Source organism: Danio rerio, chromosome 12 (assembly GCF_052040795.2).
Source record: "Danio rerio strain M-AB ecotype USA chromosome 12, GRCz13ab, whole genome shotgun sequence".
NCBI lineage: Eukaryota > Metazoa > Chordata > Actinopteri > Cypriniformes > Danionidae > Danio > Danio rerio.
Window position 1 is genome coordinate 45857518 of NC_141032.1, and position 19302 is coordinate 45876819.

The 19302-nt window shown below is 31.0% G+C and overlaps 1 protein-coding gene and 1 long non-coding RNA gene across 12 annotated transcripts in view; one reads left to right on the forward strand and one right to left on the reverse strand.

The window, feature by feature from the left end:
• LOC141376869 (uncharacterized) overlaps positions 1-19302 on the forward strand; it is a 601238-nt gene that overhangs the window by 557308 nt on the left and 24628 nt on the right. The window lies entirely within an intron of this gene.
• Positions 1-19302, reverse strand: part of LOC137496776 (uncharacterized) — a 77097-nt gene that overhangs the window by 12000 nt on the left and 45795 nt on the right. For 5 of the 11 annotated variants that reach the window (XR_015504657.1, XR_015504656.1, XR_015504652.1 and 2 more), the window contains exons 7-9: positions 11606-11652; positions 5418-5469; positions 3787-3891 (exon numbers count right to left, since the gene is read on the reverse strand). This is a non-coding gene — a long non-coding RNA (uncharacterized LOC137496776). Of the gene's footprint in view, positions 1-3786; positions 3892-5417; positions 5470-5571; positions 5782-11605; positions 11653-19302 lie in introns of all 11 variants that reach the window. The other 6 variants (XR_015504655.1, XR_015504658.1, XR_015504660.1 and 3 more) reach the window with 3 other exon arrangements.

Below are 19302 nucleotides of genomic sequence, written 5' to 3' on the forward strand. Positions count from 1 at the left end.
GCATGTTTTGTTTTGGTTGTTTTTTTTTTTTTTTAATGTTATTCTTTAGGAAGTTACAAATTTATATATAAAAAAAAAGATGTTTAAAACTGATGGGATGTTTAAGACTGTCGTTTTGCATTCGCATATTAATTTGCTGTTTGGTTGGCTGACTTATTGATTAAATGTTAATAATAATGACTGTCCTTTGCCAAGTGGCAAATCTCTTGAAGTCTACATGATCAAATAAAATAATGCATGATGGAATAGAAAAAAAAAAACCTTCAAAACATTTAAAGTAAACAAAAATAAATACATAAAATAACCTGTATAGAACGTTATAATTCACTCATGTCGAAAATAACACTAATATTACATTAAATTATAACCAGTCCCAATTTTATCTTCTGAACAATTAATGTGCTTTATAAATGAATAATAACAATTTTAACTATATAAACATAAAAAAATACTTATATTCTTTCATTAAATATTATCTACGACAAATATAAGTGTTTATATAAGTATATTCATACCAATGACTTTTAATTTAATTTATTAATACTTATTATAAAAACTGACATTTATTATGTTGAAACATAAAAATAAAACCTTTCATATACTGCAAGACCACTGTTACAAATCATATTAGCAGATACTAATACAATCATTCCAGCACTGTCGTCTTTCAGAAACTCTAAAAGCAATCCATACTAAATTAAAATATGATGATAATCAGACTAACGCCAGATTCTAAACCTAAAACAACTGAACAGTATTTACTATAAGTTCAGCTCCAGTCATGTTGCAAACATTTAAAGAGTAAAACAAAAGTAGAAACATATTGGTAAGTGCCTCCATTTCTCTCTCCTACACTTTCAGTCTTAAAACCTGAGCTGTGATATCTGTGGCATTAGAGCGCCACCATCTGCCCACAGACGGAAACACAGCCAGCAGCGTCTCCTTCTGAGTTATGCACAGATTATTGAGTCTATTTACCTAGCAAAACTGCCGATATGTTAAACCTGGACGACGATGATGATGATGATGATGATAGGGGGGTGTTAGGCGCACGCATGGAAAAACAATAGGCTGTGTTTGGTTTCTTGTCACCTCTGGTTTAAAACGCTCAGCCCTCAGACGCCTTGATATCCATCATAATGCAAGTTTAATGGAGGAGGCCTGGCCTGGAGTCGCAGTGCTTGCTGGGGGCTAAAGAGCCCAAATGAGGGGCCTGTCGTGGGGCTTGAGCTCCAGCACGGGGCATTGCTTATGCGCAGAAATAAGTGTGCCAATCGATGGCGGCGGTGGGCTGATGGGCGCGCGGCGTTTTGATGGATATGACTGTACTGAGAGGGGAGGTGTGCTGGATATATATATGAAAAGGAAAAAAAGCAGCCCAGATTGCCTGACGATGGACCTGAAGAGATTTTCGGGGAGAGTGGCAGCTGTGCTCGGCCTCTACAGGGCGGCAGCGGCTGCCGTGATTTATAGTTCCATCTGCTCACCGCCGTAAAGACAAGCTTCCCCCCCATTTGGTTAAAATGAAATGGACCTCAGAGAGCAGCCTTGCACATTTCGGAAAAAATGTGCAACTTTTTTCCCCACTCTCTGATCACTGGCATCTTTAAGGCAGGTGAATAGGGTAAAAAAAATTAACTAACAAATATCACCATGCTTCTAGCTGTTGATTTGATTGCATTTTTGTGGGGGGTACACTTTATTTTAAGATATAATACTTGATATTAACTATGACTTTTAGCTCAATAAACTACAAATTAGCTGCTTATTAATAGTTATAAAGGTAGTTGGGTTTAGATATCGAGTAGTTTTAGGGATGTAGAATAAGATCATACTTTATAAGTGCTAATAAACAGTCAATATCGCAATATTAGGCAGGTAATAAGCCAGTAGTTAATAGTGGAAATTGATACTTAGAGTTTGTATGCAATATGTAAAATGTTAACACTTTGTTTTTTATAATGCTAGTCTCTAAAAATAAAACGTTTGGGTCTATTCTGGACAAACATTAATGTTGGGTTAAAGATTTATTAGAAAAAATTGTCCATACTTGACCCAATATTAAACTTAATCAGCCTTGCATTTTAAGAATGCATATTTAAATATGCACACAAGGTATTGCTTAATTAAATATGGGCTGATTTGCATATTATATTTCAAGCATAAAAATATACATTATTTTTTGACATATGAAGTGTCCAAGATTTTATAGAGGAGATTTTGGAAAATTTCTTAATATTACTCCATAATTCAGGAAATGCTACAAACAAATGCTCGTCGAAGGAGCAAGGCATTGTCTCTTTAAAGCATGTTTTTAAAGAGGGCACACTTAAATCTTTTTCTGAATTAAAAAGTGAGTTTGATATTGACACTAAAGATTTTTACAAGTACCTAAAACGTAGATACCTGATAAATGATTTCCTTGCAAAGGGTTAAATTTCGGTGGAATTATCCAAATTATAAAACATCCTAGAAAATACTTCAATGTTGAAGGGAAAGATATCTGAGATACACTATATGCAATCTTAAGAGCCCAAGCTGATTCTTCTTTAATCTTACTAAAAACACATGGGAAAAAGACCTTGGTGGTAATTTTGATGATGGTCAGTGGGATGTTGTATACAATTTTCTAGCAACAAAATAATAGAAGAAATTTATACAAACAATATATTTGACCCCAGTTCACCTCAGTAGGATATATCCCGGTGCATTGCCTTTATGTAACTGATGTAAGAAACACAAGGGCACCACTATGCATAATTTTGGGAGCTGTAAAAAACTAAATGTTTTGGGATTCTGTACATGAGTTTTCTGTGATGGTCCTGGGAAAGAAATATCACAAGACTCCTTTAATATATCTTTTTGGGGTGGACTTGAATGAGGTATCGGACCCTTTTTTATCAAATAGGGTAGGTCTATTTTCTTATGCATCTAGGAATTGTATTCTGTTAAACTGGAAACATGAACTCCCTCAAACATTTGAATTATTTGAACATATCATAAATAAATCACAGAGCATTTGGAATATTTAACATAAAGCTTAAAAACAAAACACATATTTTTAGAAACCTGGAATATTTTTATAGACCCTTTATGAACCCTTTATGTACATGATGTATATTTGTATACTCTGATGCTACTTAATGCTGAATATTCTTTTGTCAATTGTGCTGTTTGTTAAATTGTAAAATGATTTTAAAATAATAATAAAAATAATAATAATAATAAAAAGTCAAATTATGTATGAACATAACACTCTGTAAAAACCTTCAGAGCACAGAAATGAACAAAATGTAGAACAAAAGTTTGGTGTAAATCTGCTAAAGTGGAGATTTCTGGCTCAATGCAAGAGTAAAAAAGCTCCTTTAAAGAAAGCCAGCTTTAAAAACATGTATTATACTTAAATTCTACAATGATAAGCTGATAAAGTATTTAAGAAAGACTTTAAAGTATATTTTGTATGTTTTCTTTATGCATTAGACCAAGATATTAAAAAGTCAGTAATATCTGCGAGCTGACGGTAGCGTGAAGCAGCAGTGTTTTTGCCTGCGTGAAACAATGGGGTGGTCCGTGTCGGAAAGGTTAACTCGAGATGAAAGGACTACAGTAGGATATTGTTGCACGGTTTTATATGTATTCGTCATTCTTTTTTACTCTCAAAAAAAAGCGGGCGAACGCTGCGGGTTTATGACAGAACCTTGAGAGATGAAAACGGCGTCTTTATGGCTGATTTCCGCAGGACGTGGATGAAGGCTGGGAACGGGCTGCTGTAAATCTGACCCTCACCTTGACCTCTGCTGCTGGAGTCGGGCACACATCTTCCTGTGGTGCAATATGGGCTGCCGTCCTCCCGATCCGCTCGCAGGAAATCCCTGCTGCCACAAGGGTTTCCTGAATGCCAGAACACCAGGTTTTTTTTTTTTTTGGAGACGTTTAAAAGCTGCCTCTTAAACATGGAAGTTCACATTCATACTACTAGAACAATTCATTTCTACATAGTCAGTTATAGTTATACAATATATATAGTTATAGAGTTATATCTACACCAAACAATTATGCAATCTTAATTATTTATTAGATGGGGAAATGGTCATAATTTAAAATCATATAGCGGATTTAGTTTTATATTGTTATAATTTTAAGTTAACATGATTTAATATTATATACAACTTATTATAAGTGATAGTACAATTCTTGGAATTTATAAAACATATTTGTCATTGTTGAAATATGAGGAAGATGGATGGATAGATAGATAGCTAGATAGATAGATAGACAGACAGACAGACAGACAGACAGAAAGACAGACAGACAGACAGAAAGAACAGTTTGAAAAAGTATAGATGAATGGATAATAACTAATATAGATGCTATATATCTATAGATTCCAGAATTACCCCTAGAGGCACAATACCTCTGTACAGCTGCCCTAACAGAGTCACAAAACACATTGGTTAACGGCTAGATATAGATAAATAAAAAATACAAATATGTATATTTTTTTAATAATAGAAAATAAAATCTATGTAAATTCTATCACAAATAAATATAAAAATCCAAATTGTTTAAAGTAGTTTGATATATTGTGAAATAATTTAGTATATTTTAAATTTAAACGGTATTGTGAGTAATTCAGAGTTTCTTCAGGTCAAACTTAAGACTTTTTTAAGACCCTTATGAATGAAATGTTAGACTTTTACAGAGCTAAACACTAAGGATTTTTTTCAATGGGCTGGTTACTTTGGTAAATAGTTTTTGTGTTAATGGAAGATCATGTCAAGGGATGTGTTGCTTTAGTTTTCATTCCCTGATTAGGTAATTTAATTTGGAGAATGTCCGGTAAACATGTCTAACAGCCGTTTTGAATTGTATCTCTTTGCAATAAAATCTTAAATATAAAGCAATTGTCTGGTGTCGGCCTGATAGGATAGGTTTACTTGGACATGGGAGAATTAAGACTTGATTAAAATAATGTAATACCTACAACATAATATTTCAGTGAATTTAAGCCTTTTTAAGGCATTTACTTTAAGGCATTTACTCTAAGACTCAGTGGACAGCCTGTAATTATGTTATAAAATCAAATGCAATATTTTAAACTGTACAATTATAATTATAACGCATATTTAAGATTTTATAAAAGCAATGTTGTTTATTTAAAATAAGATTCATGCCATCTATCTATCTATCTATCTATCTATCTATCTATCTATCTATCTATCTATCTATCTATCTATCTATCTATCTATCTATCTATCTATCTATCTATCTATCTATCTATCTTCCTCATATATCAAGAACACTAAATATATCTGTTTTATTAATTCCAAGTATGATTCCATCACTAATAAGTTATATATAATATTAAAGCATATTATAATATCTTTCAAAACACATGACCATTACAAAAAACTGACCATTACTTTCTTCTCTCTGTCTTCCCATCAGTCTATTTCTCCTCTGTTAAACCTAAAAAGCAAGAGAAAAAAAAACAGTGAGGTGTTTGAACTTATTCAGGAATAATCCCTTCCTCACTGCGCCTGTCAGTCTGCATAATTTACAACAACTCACAGCAAAAAAATAAAAGAAACACTGACCGCGGACGATGGCAGTACCTTAAAAAAAAAAAGCCCCACTTCTCTGATGACATCAATCCCAATTTATGCAAGTGTGAATGCATATGTATGGGGCTCATTTCCAGACACTGCGGAGGCTGAGACCTGGCCGGAGCGGTTTATTCCTGAATTAACCCTAGAGGCACAATATCTCCGTACAGCTGCCCTAACAGAGTCACAAAACACATTGATTAACGGCTGGCAGAGAACGACGCTCCCAATGATCCACTAATGAGAAGTGATAAGAGCACACACACACACCACTGAAGCTGGCACAGTCTATTCTCATAAACCCGGGTCCAAAGAGCAATGCCGGAACCCCCCCTGTGTGTGTGTGTGTGTGTGTGTGTGTGTAAGTGGATGTGTGTGTTATTATATGTGTATTTTATTTATTTATTTTTTTACATGCATGTCTGTGTGGATGTTTGAGTGTGCATGTATTTGTGTGTGTGTGTATGTGTGTGTGTATACATGCAGATTTGTGTGTGAACATGCATTTGTTTGTAAATGAGTGTGTGTGTACATGCAGGTTTGTGTGTGTGCATGCATGTGTTTGTATGAGTGTGTGTGTGTGTGTGTGTATGTGTATGCATGCACTTGTGTGCATATGTGTACAGTAAATGTGTTTGTGTGTGTGTACATGTATTTGCATTTATGCATGTACTGTAAGTGTGTGTGTATGTGTACAGTAAATGTGTGTGATCGTATTTGTGTGTGTGTGTATGTATGCATGTGAGTGTGCATGTGTGTACAGTAAATGTTTGTGTGTGTGTGTACATATGCTTTTGTTTGTATATGAGTGCGTGTGTGTGTGTACATGCAGATTTGTGTGTGAACATGCATTTGTTTGTAAATGAGTGTGTATGTACAGTACATGCAGGTTTGTGTGTGCGCATGCATGTGTTTGTTTGTATGAGTGTGTGTGTGTGCATGTGAGTGTCTGTGCATGTGTGAACAGTAAATGTTTGTGTGTGTGTGAGTGTGTGTATTTATACGTGTGTGTGTGTGTGTGTGTGTGAATGTATAATGTGTGTGTGTGTGTGTGTACACATGCATGTGTTTGTGTGCTTGTGTGTACAGTAAATGTGTCTGTGTAAGTGTGTACATGTATGTGTGTGTGTGTGTGTGTACATTTGAATGTGTGTGTATGCATGCATGTACAGCATATGTGTTTGTGCGAGTGTGTACATGTATTTATGTGTATGCATGCATGTATGTATGCATGTGTGTGTGTGCTCGCATATGTGTGTACAGTAATTCTGTGTACATGTATTTGTGTGTATGTATGCATATAAGTGTGTGTGTGTGCATATGCGTGTACAGTAAATATGTGTGTACATGTATTTGTTTGTGTGTATGTGTGCATATAAGTTTGCGCATATGCATGTACAGTAAATGTGTATATGTAAGTGTGTACATGTATGTATTTGTGTGTATGTGCGTGTGTATTGCCTTTTGCTGCTCTGTGCACAAGTGTAAACTCCTCTGAGGGCGATTTAATAAATAGACGGCCGTTTGCATCTCAGGGCTGATTTGTGTGAAGCGATGGGCTGCTGGAAAACGTTTATTGCCCTCGGACCATTTCTGATAGATTTCTGTGCCTCAGCTCCAACATAATGGACTGTTTGACAAGCCCAATATTGATACATGAAATTCCTTTGCATCCATCAAAACACTTGAGCAGCAGCAGCAGAGAGGAGAAAACACACCCCCTCACACACACACACACACATCATCGCAAATATCTCCAGCAATAATTACAGCAGCAACACGTGTAATTTGCCAGTGAATATGTTGAGGAGAGTTTTCTGCAATGTGTGTGTGTCAGATGGACAGGAAGGGCTGTTGACAAATTAACGGTGTATGAAAATAAACGGCACACACACAGACTGCTGCGCTTGTGTTGGAGAGACTCCAGTCACTGCAGTTCAGAGTCCAGCGCTCGGCTAATATTTACACCAGAAAGAACAGCGCACTGACAGACACTCCACACTGGAGGTCAGAGGTCAGCAAAAAAACCTTTCAATAAAATAAATAAATTTGGGCGAAACAAAACACACATCTGGAAAATCCGGCAAAATCACCCAAGCAGAAAGTCACAGATTTCACTCAGTTACTGCCTGTGCCAATTCCAAATATAATCGATCTTTTCATGATTTTATACTCAGATATTTTGATGATCAAAGTCAGCATTTAGCTGTTGTGTAGAATATCATTTATAATATTTAAAATAAAGAAATAATGATACTAATTGTAATACTATTACTACTACTAATAATAATAACAATACTACTACTAATACTACTACTAATTCTACTACTACTACTACTACTAATAATAATACTAATACTACTAACAATACCACTACTAATAATACTAAAACTACTATTACTACTACTATTAACAATACTATTAATACTAATACTACTACTAACAATAATAATAATACTACTACTACTACTAACAATAACAATTATTATTAGTATACTAATAATACTAGTAAAACTACTAATACTACTATTAATACTACTAAAACTACTATTACTAACAATACTACTACTACCACTAATAATAATAATACTAATAATAATACTAGTACTACAAACAATACTACTAATAATAATACTAAAACTACTACTAATATTATTACTAATATTACTACTAAAACTACTAATAACAACAATAATGCTAATACTACTACTAATAATAATAGTAATAGTACTACTACTACTAATAATAATAATAATTATTATTATTATTATATTACTAGTAAAACTACTAATAATATTACTAATATTACTATTACTAGCAATACTACTACTAAAACTACTACTAATAATAATACTAAAACTAATAATAATACTAAAAATACTACCACTAATATTACTAATTCTACTACTATTACTAATAATACTAATAATACTACTAATAATAATACTAACACTACTACTACTAAACATACTACTACCATTACTATTACTAATATTAATTCCCCCACTACTACTAATAATAATAAAACTAAAACTACTGCTATTACTACTAATACTACTACTACTACTATAATAATACTATAACTAATAGTACTAATACTAACAATACTACTACTATTACTACTGCTATTAATACTAATATAACTAATACTACTACTAACAATAATACTACTATTACTACTACTAATACTACTACTACTAGTAACAATAATAATAAATGTAATTATTTATATTAATAATAATCTAGTTAATGTTTGTATGTATAATTGTTCAAGTTAATATTTAATACTTATTATTTTGTAAACATTTTGAACACACAAAAATCATGTTACTGTTATTAAATTTTTTGCTTAAATATATTTACTTTAATGAATTATGAACAATGTTGTACATCTATTAATCATAATTAAACATTTACTAATCTATTATTAAAATCCAAAGTTCAGTTTGTTAACATTCATTAACTAACAATGAACAACTATTAAACAACAAAGATGTTGTCATTCATCCATTGTTTATGTTATTAAATACATATGTTCTACAATATATACAAATGTACATTTACAATACCAATAGAATCCTCTTTTATTGTTACCAATTTCACAAAATAAACACTATAAAGACTATAAAAATCAATGCATTTAGCTGTGAAAAATAGATTTTTTGTCTTTTTAAATTTTGTATTTATTAGTTTTTATAGCATTAATACGTTATAAAATAAACATGTTATATATATATATATATATATATATATATATATATATATATATATATATATATATATATATATATATATATATATATATATATATATATATATATAATTAACAAAAGATACAGGCTGTAAAAAACAATATAATGAAATTTATCAATTCAACTGCCCCCGCCCCCTCCCCTGCAGTCTCTTTAATTTGAGGTATCCAATGAATAGAAGTGAACAGAAAAACAAAAATCAAGTACAGTATCAAGCATCAAATACACAAAATAAGGCAATCATTCTGGATCCTCAAGATTCAAGATTCCATCATTGTTTTGTGCAATAAACATGGAGATTATTTAACAGCTTAAGTCCTACATGCACAAATATAATACTGTAAAGCTTCCTATTAAAAATATGAATTGAAAAGATGTGTGTGAGGGGTGTACTTGTACTTTGCTGAGCACTGTATATATTATAATCAAAACCACTTTTTGCTCCACTTTTTTTCAACCCTCTAGCACTTTTACATTTAGAGAGACTAAGACACAATCTTTCTGACAGCATTGCTGGTTTTGAAGCCACCTAAAAACCCTTTTTTAATTATCTGTCAAATGTCCAGGAAAACAGTTTAAAGGTATGATCCTTTCATTGTTTTCGACTGTCTGTGCCCACTGGCATAGAACTATATGTGTGACATTGTTAATCTATAAAACTGGAGGAACTGATGTAACAAAGACTTTAAAATCTTTTTTGTTGTTGTTCTGTTCGTCTTTATGGTTGTTGTTGCTTTTTGTATTGCTTTGTGTTGCTTTAAGGTCAAAATAAAAATATAACATTCAAATTAGATATTTTAAGACAATACTATTATTCATTTCTATATATTTATTGATTTATTAATTTTCCTTCAGCTTAGTCCCTTTATTCATCAGGTCGCCACAGCAGAATGAACTCCAGCATTTGTTTTTCACAGCGGATGCCCTTCCATCTGCATCCCAGTACTGGAAAACATCCATACACACTCATACACTATGTCCAATTTATTCAATTCTCCTATAGCGCATGTGTTTGGAGAGAACATGCAAACTCCACACAGAAATGCCAACTGACCCAGCCGGGACTTGAACCAGTGACCTTCTCCCTGTGAGGCGACAATGCTAACCACTGAGCCACTGCTTAATTCAGAGTTCCAAAACAAAGAGGAAAAAGAGAGACCTTAAATATGAATTTTCCTTATTATAAAAAAAAACTTATGATAATAATGAAATGTATTTACCATTGAAATCCATTCATAAAATTTCCCAGAGGGGGGGAATATTTAATGTTAATAATATGTTCATTAAGCAACAACAACAAAAGCTGCTGACTGATTTAACCTACAGCTTCCAGAAGGTTACAATCTTCCAAAGAAGATAAAAGGTTCAAAAACAAAGAAGGAAAGGCATGAAAAACCAAGCTTTTCACAATCAAAATGCCACCATAATGCTTCAAACCACAGTGCACAGGCTCGTATTGTTGTCAGTCTGTTCTCTCGCTTCCAGCTTTGGGATTTTGAAATTCTGAATCAATTCTCCGTCTCTCCTGAACAAAGCCTTTCGGTAGTGAAGATGGAAAATGTGTGTTTGGAGATGCAGTGTTTTGGCAAAACGATCTCCGCACACTTGATTACATTTATTCTACAGAGAGATTCTCTAGTCTCTCTCTCTCTCTCTCTCAGCAGGAGGATAAAAACACGGTCTTCGTCAAACATCTCCTATTAGAGTAGCCCAAGTCCAGGCTAACACACTCACATTTTAAGCTCTTTTAGTATTAATGATTGTATTACAGATGTCTTTTTTGGTTTTAATTCAGCCGATCTTTGTTCCAGACCTACTGCATCTCAATCATTCTACTATGAAAGTATGCAAACAGAGTATAACACGCTATTCTGAAAGCAAAAGCCACACATGAAAAAAAACAACAACAACACAACACAAGATATTCTCAAATAAATTGAACAAATGTAACAAATTATGACCTTTGCCAATTATATACATCCGCTAATTTAATCATGTTTCCAACTTTAGACAGAATGGATAAGACTTTTGTGAATGTACATTTTCATTTAGTGATTGTTTGGAGTTTTAGGTTTCAAAAACGTTTGATAAATGAGCTGGATCTTTGTTCATTTCGTCAGTGGACATCTCTATCTAAATCTAGAGTATACATTAGCTCTTAATGTGCTCTATAAATGCTTCATTCAATACACTTGTGCACCTGTTGTTCTGTGTGTGTGTATTATTTGGTTGTATCTGAAAACTCACCAAAATATACAGGCTTCTGGACAGGGCAGCTCACTGTTCCTAAAGCACTGAAAGAAAAGGAGTTCACATGAAATCAAAATGTACAATGTTTATTTTGCTAGCGCACATTCCCACCAAACAATTTTATGTTTGATAAACAACTAATAGACGTCTAACATGAGGCTAAATTGACTATCTAAACCTAAATTAGAAAAAAACTAGGCTAATCATCAAAAATATACACAGATTGGACAGACTTCGCATGTGTAGTCATTCAAGTTGATTTGATGACTAGTCTAGTTTTGGGCTATTCTTAGTGATCTATACGATTTTGACTGGCATCACAAATTAATGTCTATTAGACCTGTTTCAGACACAAAAATGCTTGCCGGGTTGTTAGTCTCAAGGTGTGAGTGTGACTAATCTGTTTTGGTTGTTGTTTTGGTAATCTCTGATCATTTAATCTGACCATTTGCTTCAAATCAGTAATGGCAGTCCTTCTCGGATGATGTCAGTTTGACAAAATATGCTTAGCCACGTCCCTTCAACCATTAGTTTGCTGTGACTGAAAGTTGAGAACAATCCCCAGCCCCTACTCAGTTGGAACTGCATCATCATACTGACATAAAAGTCTGCAGCAACTTCTATTTCTTGTGGACTTTAAATACTTAATGGAGATGTTTGATTAAAATATATGTAAAAGGAGCCCATTGTTGTCAGAAAAGTTCAGATGGTATTTTACTTTTGTATCTCTGTATAATGCGCATCAAATACCAGCACAGCTGCTTAGTTTACAGCACTTTTATACAAAGAAACTATGTGACTCCTGCTGTAAAGAAGCACCGGGTACTGGAAAAAGAGTTAATTTACTTTATTTATTTATTTTTTAATTTAGCCAGTCTACTGTTTTAATGCAACATCAATTCCAAAAGCAGACTGATTATTACATTTCATTTACTACATTTACACTCTAATAATAGTCCATATTTAACTCTGCATGGGCTTAACACAAGCCACCATTTTTATTTTAAGACCTTTTTACAATAAAAATTCTTACGCAAGTTAAAACATTCTTGTTTCTAAGTAAATCAATAAATATATGAGGAAAAAAGGAAATCTGTATTAAAATTTTATTAGCTTTTTTATTTAGCCTGTCTACTTTTTTGTTTTATTTCAACAGCTTTAATGCATATTGAATACAGCTGCTTTGTTTACAGCACTTTTATAGATATAAACAATAGGATTCCTGCTGTTTTAGAAGATCTACATACTGTACTAGAAAAAGATTGAATTTTCTCTTTTTATTTAGCCAGTTCGCTGTTTTTGTTTTATTTTAACAGCTGTTTTAATGCCGCATAATTTCCAAAAGCTATATACTATGATCATTACATTTCAACTTCAGATTTGAAACGAAACAGTCGCATAATAGTTTATTTTTGACCCAGCATGGGCTGAACACAACCCCAAATTAATTTATTCTTGATTCATGTACTCATTTAGCTCGTTAGTTATTAATAAATGAGAAAACAATATATCATGTATTAAAATAAAATGAGCTTTTTATTTAGGCCGTCTACTGTTTTTGTTTTATTTTAACAGCCGTTTTAATGCACAATAAATACCAGTACAGCTGCTTTGTTTACAGCACTTTTATACAAAAGAAACTATGCGATTTCTGCTGTGAATTTTCTCTTTTTATCTAGCCTGTCTACTGTTTTTGTTTTTTTTGAACAGCTGTTCAACTTCAGATTAAATTATACAATCTAATTTACAATCTATTACCAGACCATATTTGACCCAGCATGGGTTTAACACAACCCAGCATTAGTTAGACCTTATTCATGTACTCATGTCTTAAAACATTCTTGTTTCTAGCTAGATACTGTAGATAAATGTATGAGAAAGAAGTTTTAAATATTTATTAAAATTAAATTTGCTTTTTGTTTAGGCTGTCTACTGTTTAATGCATATTAATTACCAGCATAGCTGCTTTGTTTACAGCACTTTTATACAAAAATTAATGCAATTTCTGACGTTTTCTGCAACATGTACTGGAAAAAGAGTGAAAGGGCCCATCTACTGTTTTAGTTTTAGTTTAACAGGTGTTTTAATGCAGCATCATTTCAAAAGGATAGTCTATATAACATTTCAACTCCAGATTTTAAATCTTATAATGATAGTATAATAATAATAATCATGTCTAATAATCTAATAATGTTAATGTAATAATAATGTCTAATAATCTATAATTTAAATGTTATAATAATAATAATAATAATAATAATAAAAATTATAATAATAATGTATAATATTCTAATAATGTTAAAGTAATAATAATAATGTCTAATAACCAAATAATGTTAAGGTAATAATAATAATAATAATAATAATAATAATGTCTAATGATCTAATAATGTTAAAGTAATAATAATAATAATGTCTAATATTCTAATAATGTTAAAGTAATAATAATAATGTCTAATAATCAAATAATGTTAATGTAATAATAATAATAATAATAATAATAATGTCTAATAATCTAATAATGTTAAAGTAATAATAATATTGTCTAATAATCAAATAATGTTAATGTAATAATAATAATAATGTCTAATGATCTAATAATGTTAAAGTAATAATAATAATAATAATAATGTCTAATAATCAAATAATGTTAATGTAATAATAATAATAATAATATCTAATAATCTAATAATGTTAATGTAGTAGTAGTAATAATAATAATAATGTCTAATAATCTAATAATGTTAATGTAATAATAATAATGTCTAATAATGTTAATACAATAATTTCTAATAATCTAATAATATTAATGTAATAATAATAATAATAATAATAATAATAATAATAATAATAATGTCTAATAATCTAATAATGTTAAAACAATAACTAATAACTAATAATATTAATATAATAATAATACAAATAATATTAATATTGTCCATATATAATAATAATATTAATATTATTTATAATAATAATAATAATAACAACAATGGACTTAACACAACCCCAATTGTTTTTAGACCTTATTCATGTACTCACTTAGCTGGAAATATAGCTTTTTTATGTACTTGTATGTTAAAACACTCTGGTTTCTAGCTCAATAAATATATATTAGGGAGAAAAATGAAAATTTGTACAGAATCAAGCATGAAAAATCAAGATTGCTGCATCACAAAAGTCTTTTGACAAAGTCCCAACAGCAAGGACTGGGACATCAAATAATTTGACAAATAAATGGAGAATTATTATGCCTATTATGTTTAACCCTAACTATAAATTGAATGTAGAATCTTTAAATGTCTAAAATTAATAACCATTTAATTTCTAATGTAATCACAAATATAAAATAATTACAAATAAGTAAACAAAATTATAGTGCTTCTTTAAATGCTTTTTTATATATTTTAAAACATTCTTGTTTCTAACTAAATAAATAAATATGAGAAAAATGGAATTTGTATTAATATTGGCCAATTTACTACAGAATCAAGCATGAAAAATCAAGATTGCTGCATCACAAGAGTCTTTTGCCAAAGTCCCAACACCAAGGACTCGGAGGTCAAATAATTTGAGCGTTTCATTGTGATAAAAGGCTTTTTGTGGAGTTTGTTTTGAGCCGCCGGACTCCAGAGGAGAGCCCGATGTTTTCTCCAAAACCTGCGTATCAGTATTCCCAGCGGCCGCTCCGTCCTCAGCGTGTACATATAAAAATAGGAGGCCTGTCATTTCACATTCATTAAGTGTGAAACTCAGAAATTAATAATGTAAAAATACACTTTTTAATTAGTCTTACATTGAGCCCAATGTACTAAAACGGGCTCGGGCTCCCAGCAGACGCTCTTAATAAAGCATTAGTGTGTGATGTGCAAGCAGTGACAGGTAGAAGGACTGAGGAGTTACTTTAAAACTCAAATCAAAATGAGCCTTGTTCTGTTTAAATGTAATTAACATCAGATCTGATCGCACATGGCGGTAATATATAGAGAGGGAGCGAGCAGGGCTGTATGTATATTTTATTACGCTCTTTCATTACGTTGAATGAGTGGGTTTACATAAGCTGACTGAATGAAAGCCGTGATCCGTCATGATGGTGATCTACATATTACTTTATTTACATTAATAAGGCCAATGCGGATATTTGATATCTACATTTGATCTGGTAAAATCTCATGGGAATAAAGCTTTAAGGATGCATCAGAAGTGTATTATTTTTTAATTGTCTGATTATTTATGTGTCATATGAAATGCTAGGGGAAGTAAATCAATCATGGTTACAAATCCTTTGTGTTGTGAGGTCAAACATGTTCATTGGTGCTGAATAAATACATTTATCTTGTATTTCAGGTTGAATGTCAAATCAATCAAAATTAATTTTCTTTTTATTATCATTTTATACTTGAAAAGAAGGATTACTAATAATTAAAATGATAACAATAGCAATTATTAATATCATTTTTGACAGTTTATTATAAACATTAAAAACAAATGGGTTTAAAAATGCACTCTTAGCATGAAAAATAAAAAAAAACTACAATGTTTTATATAAGTAATAATTTTAATAATGATTAATAAACTAGTTAGAAAAATTTAAACTTAATAAACTAGTTAGAAAAATAAAACACAAAAAAATGTAATTATTATTTCACAATTAAAAAACATGAATAATAATAATTTAAAATATAACAAGAACAAGTATTAATGTTTTTAACAATATTTTCAAATTAATAAATTCTAATTGAAAAACTAATGGTTTTAACAATGCACTATAAGTGTGAAAACGTAATACACACAAAAAATACTGCAATATTATTAATGATATTAATAATAATTTGATAAAGTAAATATAAACTGTAATAAAAACTTTTATTATTTCATAATTTAAAAGAATGATTAATAAGGATTAAAACTACAACAATAACAATTATTCACATAATTTAAATATATTCAAATTAATAAATTCTTATTAAAAAAACTAATGGGTTTAAAAATGCACATGTAAACGTGAAAAAGTACAAAATATGCAATGTTTCAATGATATTAATGATAATTTCAATATCGTAAACATAAACTGTAATTAGAAAAATATCAATATAAAGTATCACAAATACTATAAAATTATAAAAACTAATAAAATTCAAATAAGTATTTTAGTTATTCCAATGAAACAATGAATACAAAAAAATACAATGTTTAAAATAATGCATAATATAAACAAATTTTACAATAATGTCTATTATTTTTAAACACACATATAAATTAAATATTTTGAATGATTATTAACCATTTAATATCTAAAAGTAATCACAAATACAAAACAATAACAAATAAAAAGTAGAGATAATTATAAAGTATATGTTCTACCCATTTTTCAATTTAAATTATTATTTATATTATTTATTATTTATATTATTAGTGATTACTTTTAGATATTAAATGGTTAATAATTTTAGACATTTAAAATTCAAAATAAAAAATAAGTCAAATTTAAATATGTAAATGGGGAAAAAAACACTTTATAATTATGTAATCTAAACATTAACCATAATAGTAATTAAATATAACAAGTAAACAGCTCCAATGACTAAAAATAAAAAATTGTTTTAATTTTTGTAATTATTATAAATATGTAATTTTATTATTAAATTGTTTTTAAGGTATTTTCAATAATTTAACGTATGTGCAACGTTTTTTTTTTTATTTGTGATGACTTTTAGATATAAAATTGTTAATAATTTTAGACATTTAAAATTAATTTTAAAAAGTCAAATATTAGTCATAATTTAAATATGAAAATGGGCAAAAATACACGTTATAATTAAGTATATTTATATCTAAACAAAAACCATAATAATAGTAACAAAAACACCAATTATTAAAAATGAAAAGACATTTAAAAACATCACAAAACTGGGCTGTTTTAATGATTAAATAATAATAATAAATAAATAATAAATGTAATTTATATTACATGCAATATGCAAATATATAATGTTTTTAATGCATACTACACGTGCATAGTGTAGGTACTTATTTCTGTTAGTTGTGTATGTGTGTGTGTGTTCTGTTGGCTGTCTGACAGTGAAAATAGGACATACGTGTTTCTGTGTGTGTGTGAAGAGAGCAAATATACGACGTCCCGCTGTACTGAGACTCCTCTGAAACCCTCAAACCACCGCAGCGCTGCTAAAATAACATCACGGCCAGAAACAAAGAGCGTTTGGCCTCCGTACGGCACACTTGTACCTGCCACGCATCTCATATCACACCAATCCAGCCAGATCTGAAGCCGTTTGCACTGCGATGGAAATCACACTCTATAGCGGCTAATACGAAATAATTCAATCTTTCCTGGCGTCCTCCAAATCCCCTTGAAATATTCATGCTCAGGTTAGAGTTGACACCTCGGCACAACAGCCCACAGATGCCGGACGCTTAAGAGCAGATTAAAACTGACACTAATTATCATCAGACCAGTGTTATATAACTTAGATGCTCAGGTGAATGGCGGACCGCTGACAGATCCTGTCACTTTTGCTTAGGGGCCGAATTACGGGTGGAAAAAGGAGGCTCTGGTCTGTGCCTGCGCTCGGGATGCCTGCCAAATTGGCAGAGGATTCAGACACAACTACATCCCTTTTTTATTTAATTGAAGTGCTAATGAACGGGGAGATGGAGGCTGCCAGACTCGTGCAGGAAAAATATTATAAAAAAAGAGGAGGAAAATGTGCTTTGAGAGGATCGAGAGCTGAGCTGGATGAGATTGAGGCTTTAGACTATTCATAAAACACATTTATGAGTGCTGTCATACAAACTGTACCAATGACTAAATATGCTATCCATTAGAAATTATATTACCTTGGTCAATTTGTTTGGTCAATTATTGCTTTAAATAGTAATTTACACAATACAAATGTCCAAATGATGAAGATATTGAAAAAAAGGATGCAAATTAAAGGGATAATTCACCCCAAAATGACACGTCTACCACTATTTTACTCACATTTGACTTGTTCTAAACCTAAACTGAAAGAAGATATTTTAAAGTATTTTGAAAACCGGTAAGCATTGACTGTCATATTATTATTGTTCTTCTAAGGAAGTCAATCAGGGTTTAAAATTGCGACCGTTTTGGTCACATAGATAAAATTTCGAGCTCATATGCGACCAAAACCAAAAAAAAAATGTGTTTTCTTGTGATAACAGGATTTCGTAGAGACACATTTTCCTCACGCATGCATACATTTTTGTTTGTTTGTTAGTTTGATTAGTGTTGATTTCAAATGCAATAAATCTGTTTGTATAAAACTTGCAGTAAAGGTGTTTATAATTGGTGGGTGCAACTCAATTTTGGCTGATGCGCCTACATTTTTTAAGTTAGGAGCAAGCACCGGTGCTACCAAGCAAAAAAGTTTAACTTCGAGCCCTGTCAATGTTTACCGGTTTTCAAAATTCTTCAAAATATCTTCTTTTGTGTTTATTCTCCGTTTTTAGTACTCTTATGTACAGCACTTTGATCAACTTCAGTTGTTTTTAAATCTGCTTAATAAATAAATATTATTTTCATTCATTTTCTTTTGGCTGAATTCCTTTATTTACCAGGATTTGCCACAGTGGAATGAACCGCCAACTTATCCAGCATATGTTTTATAAGGTGGATGCCCTTCCAGCTGCAACCCATTACTGGGAAACAC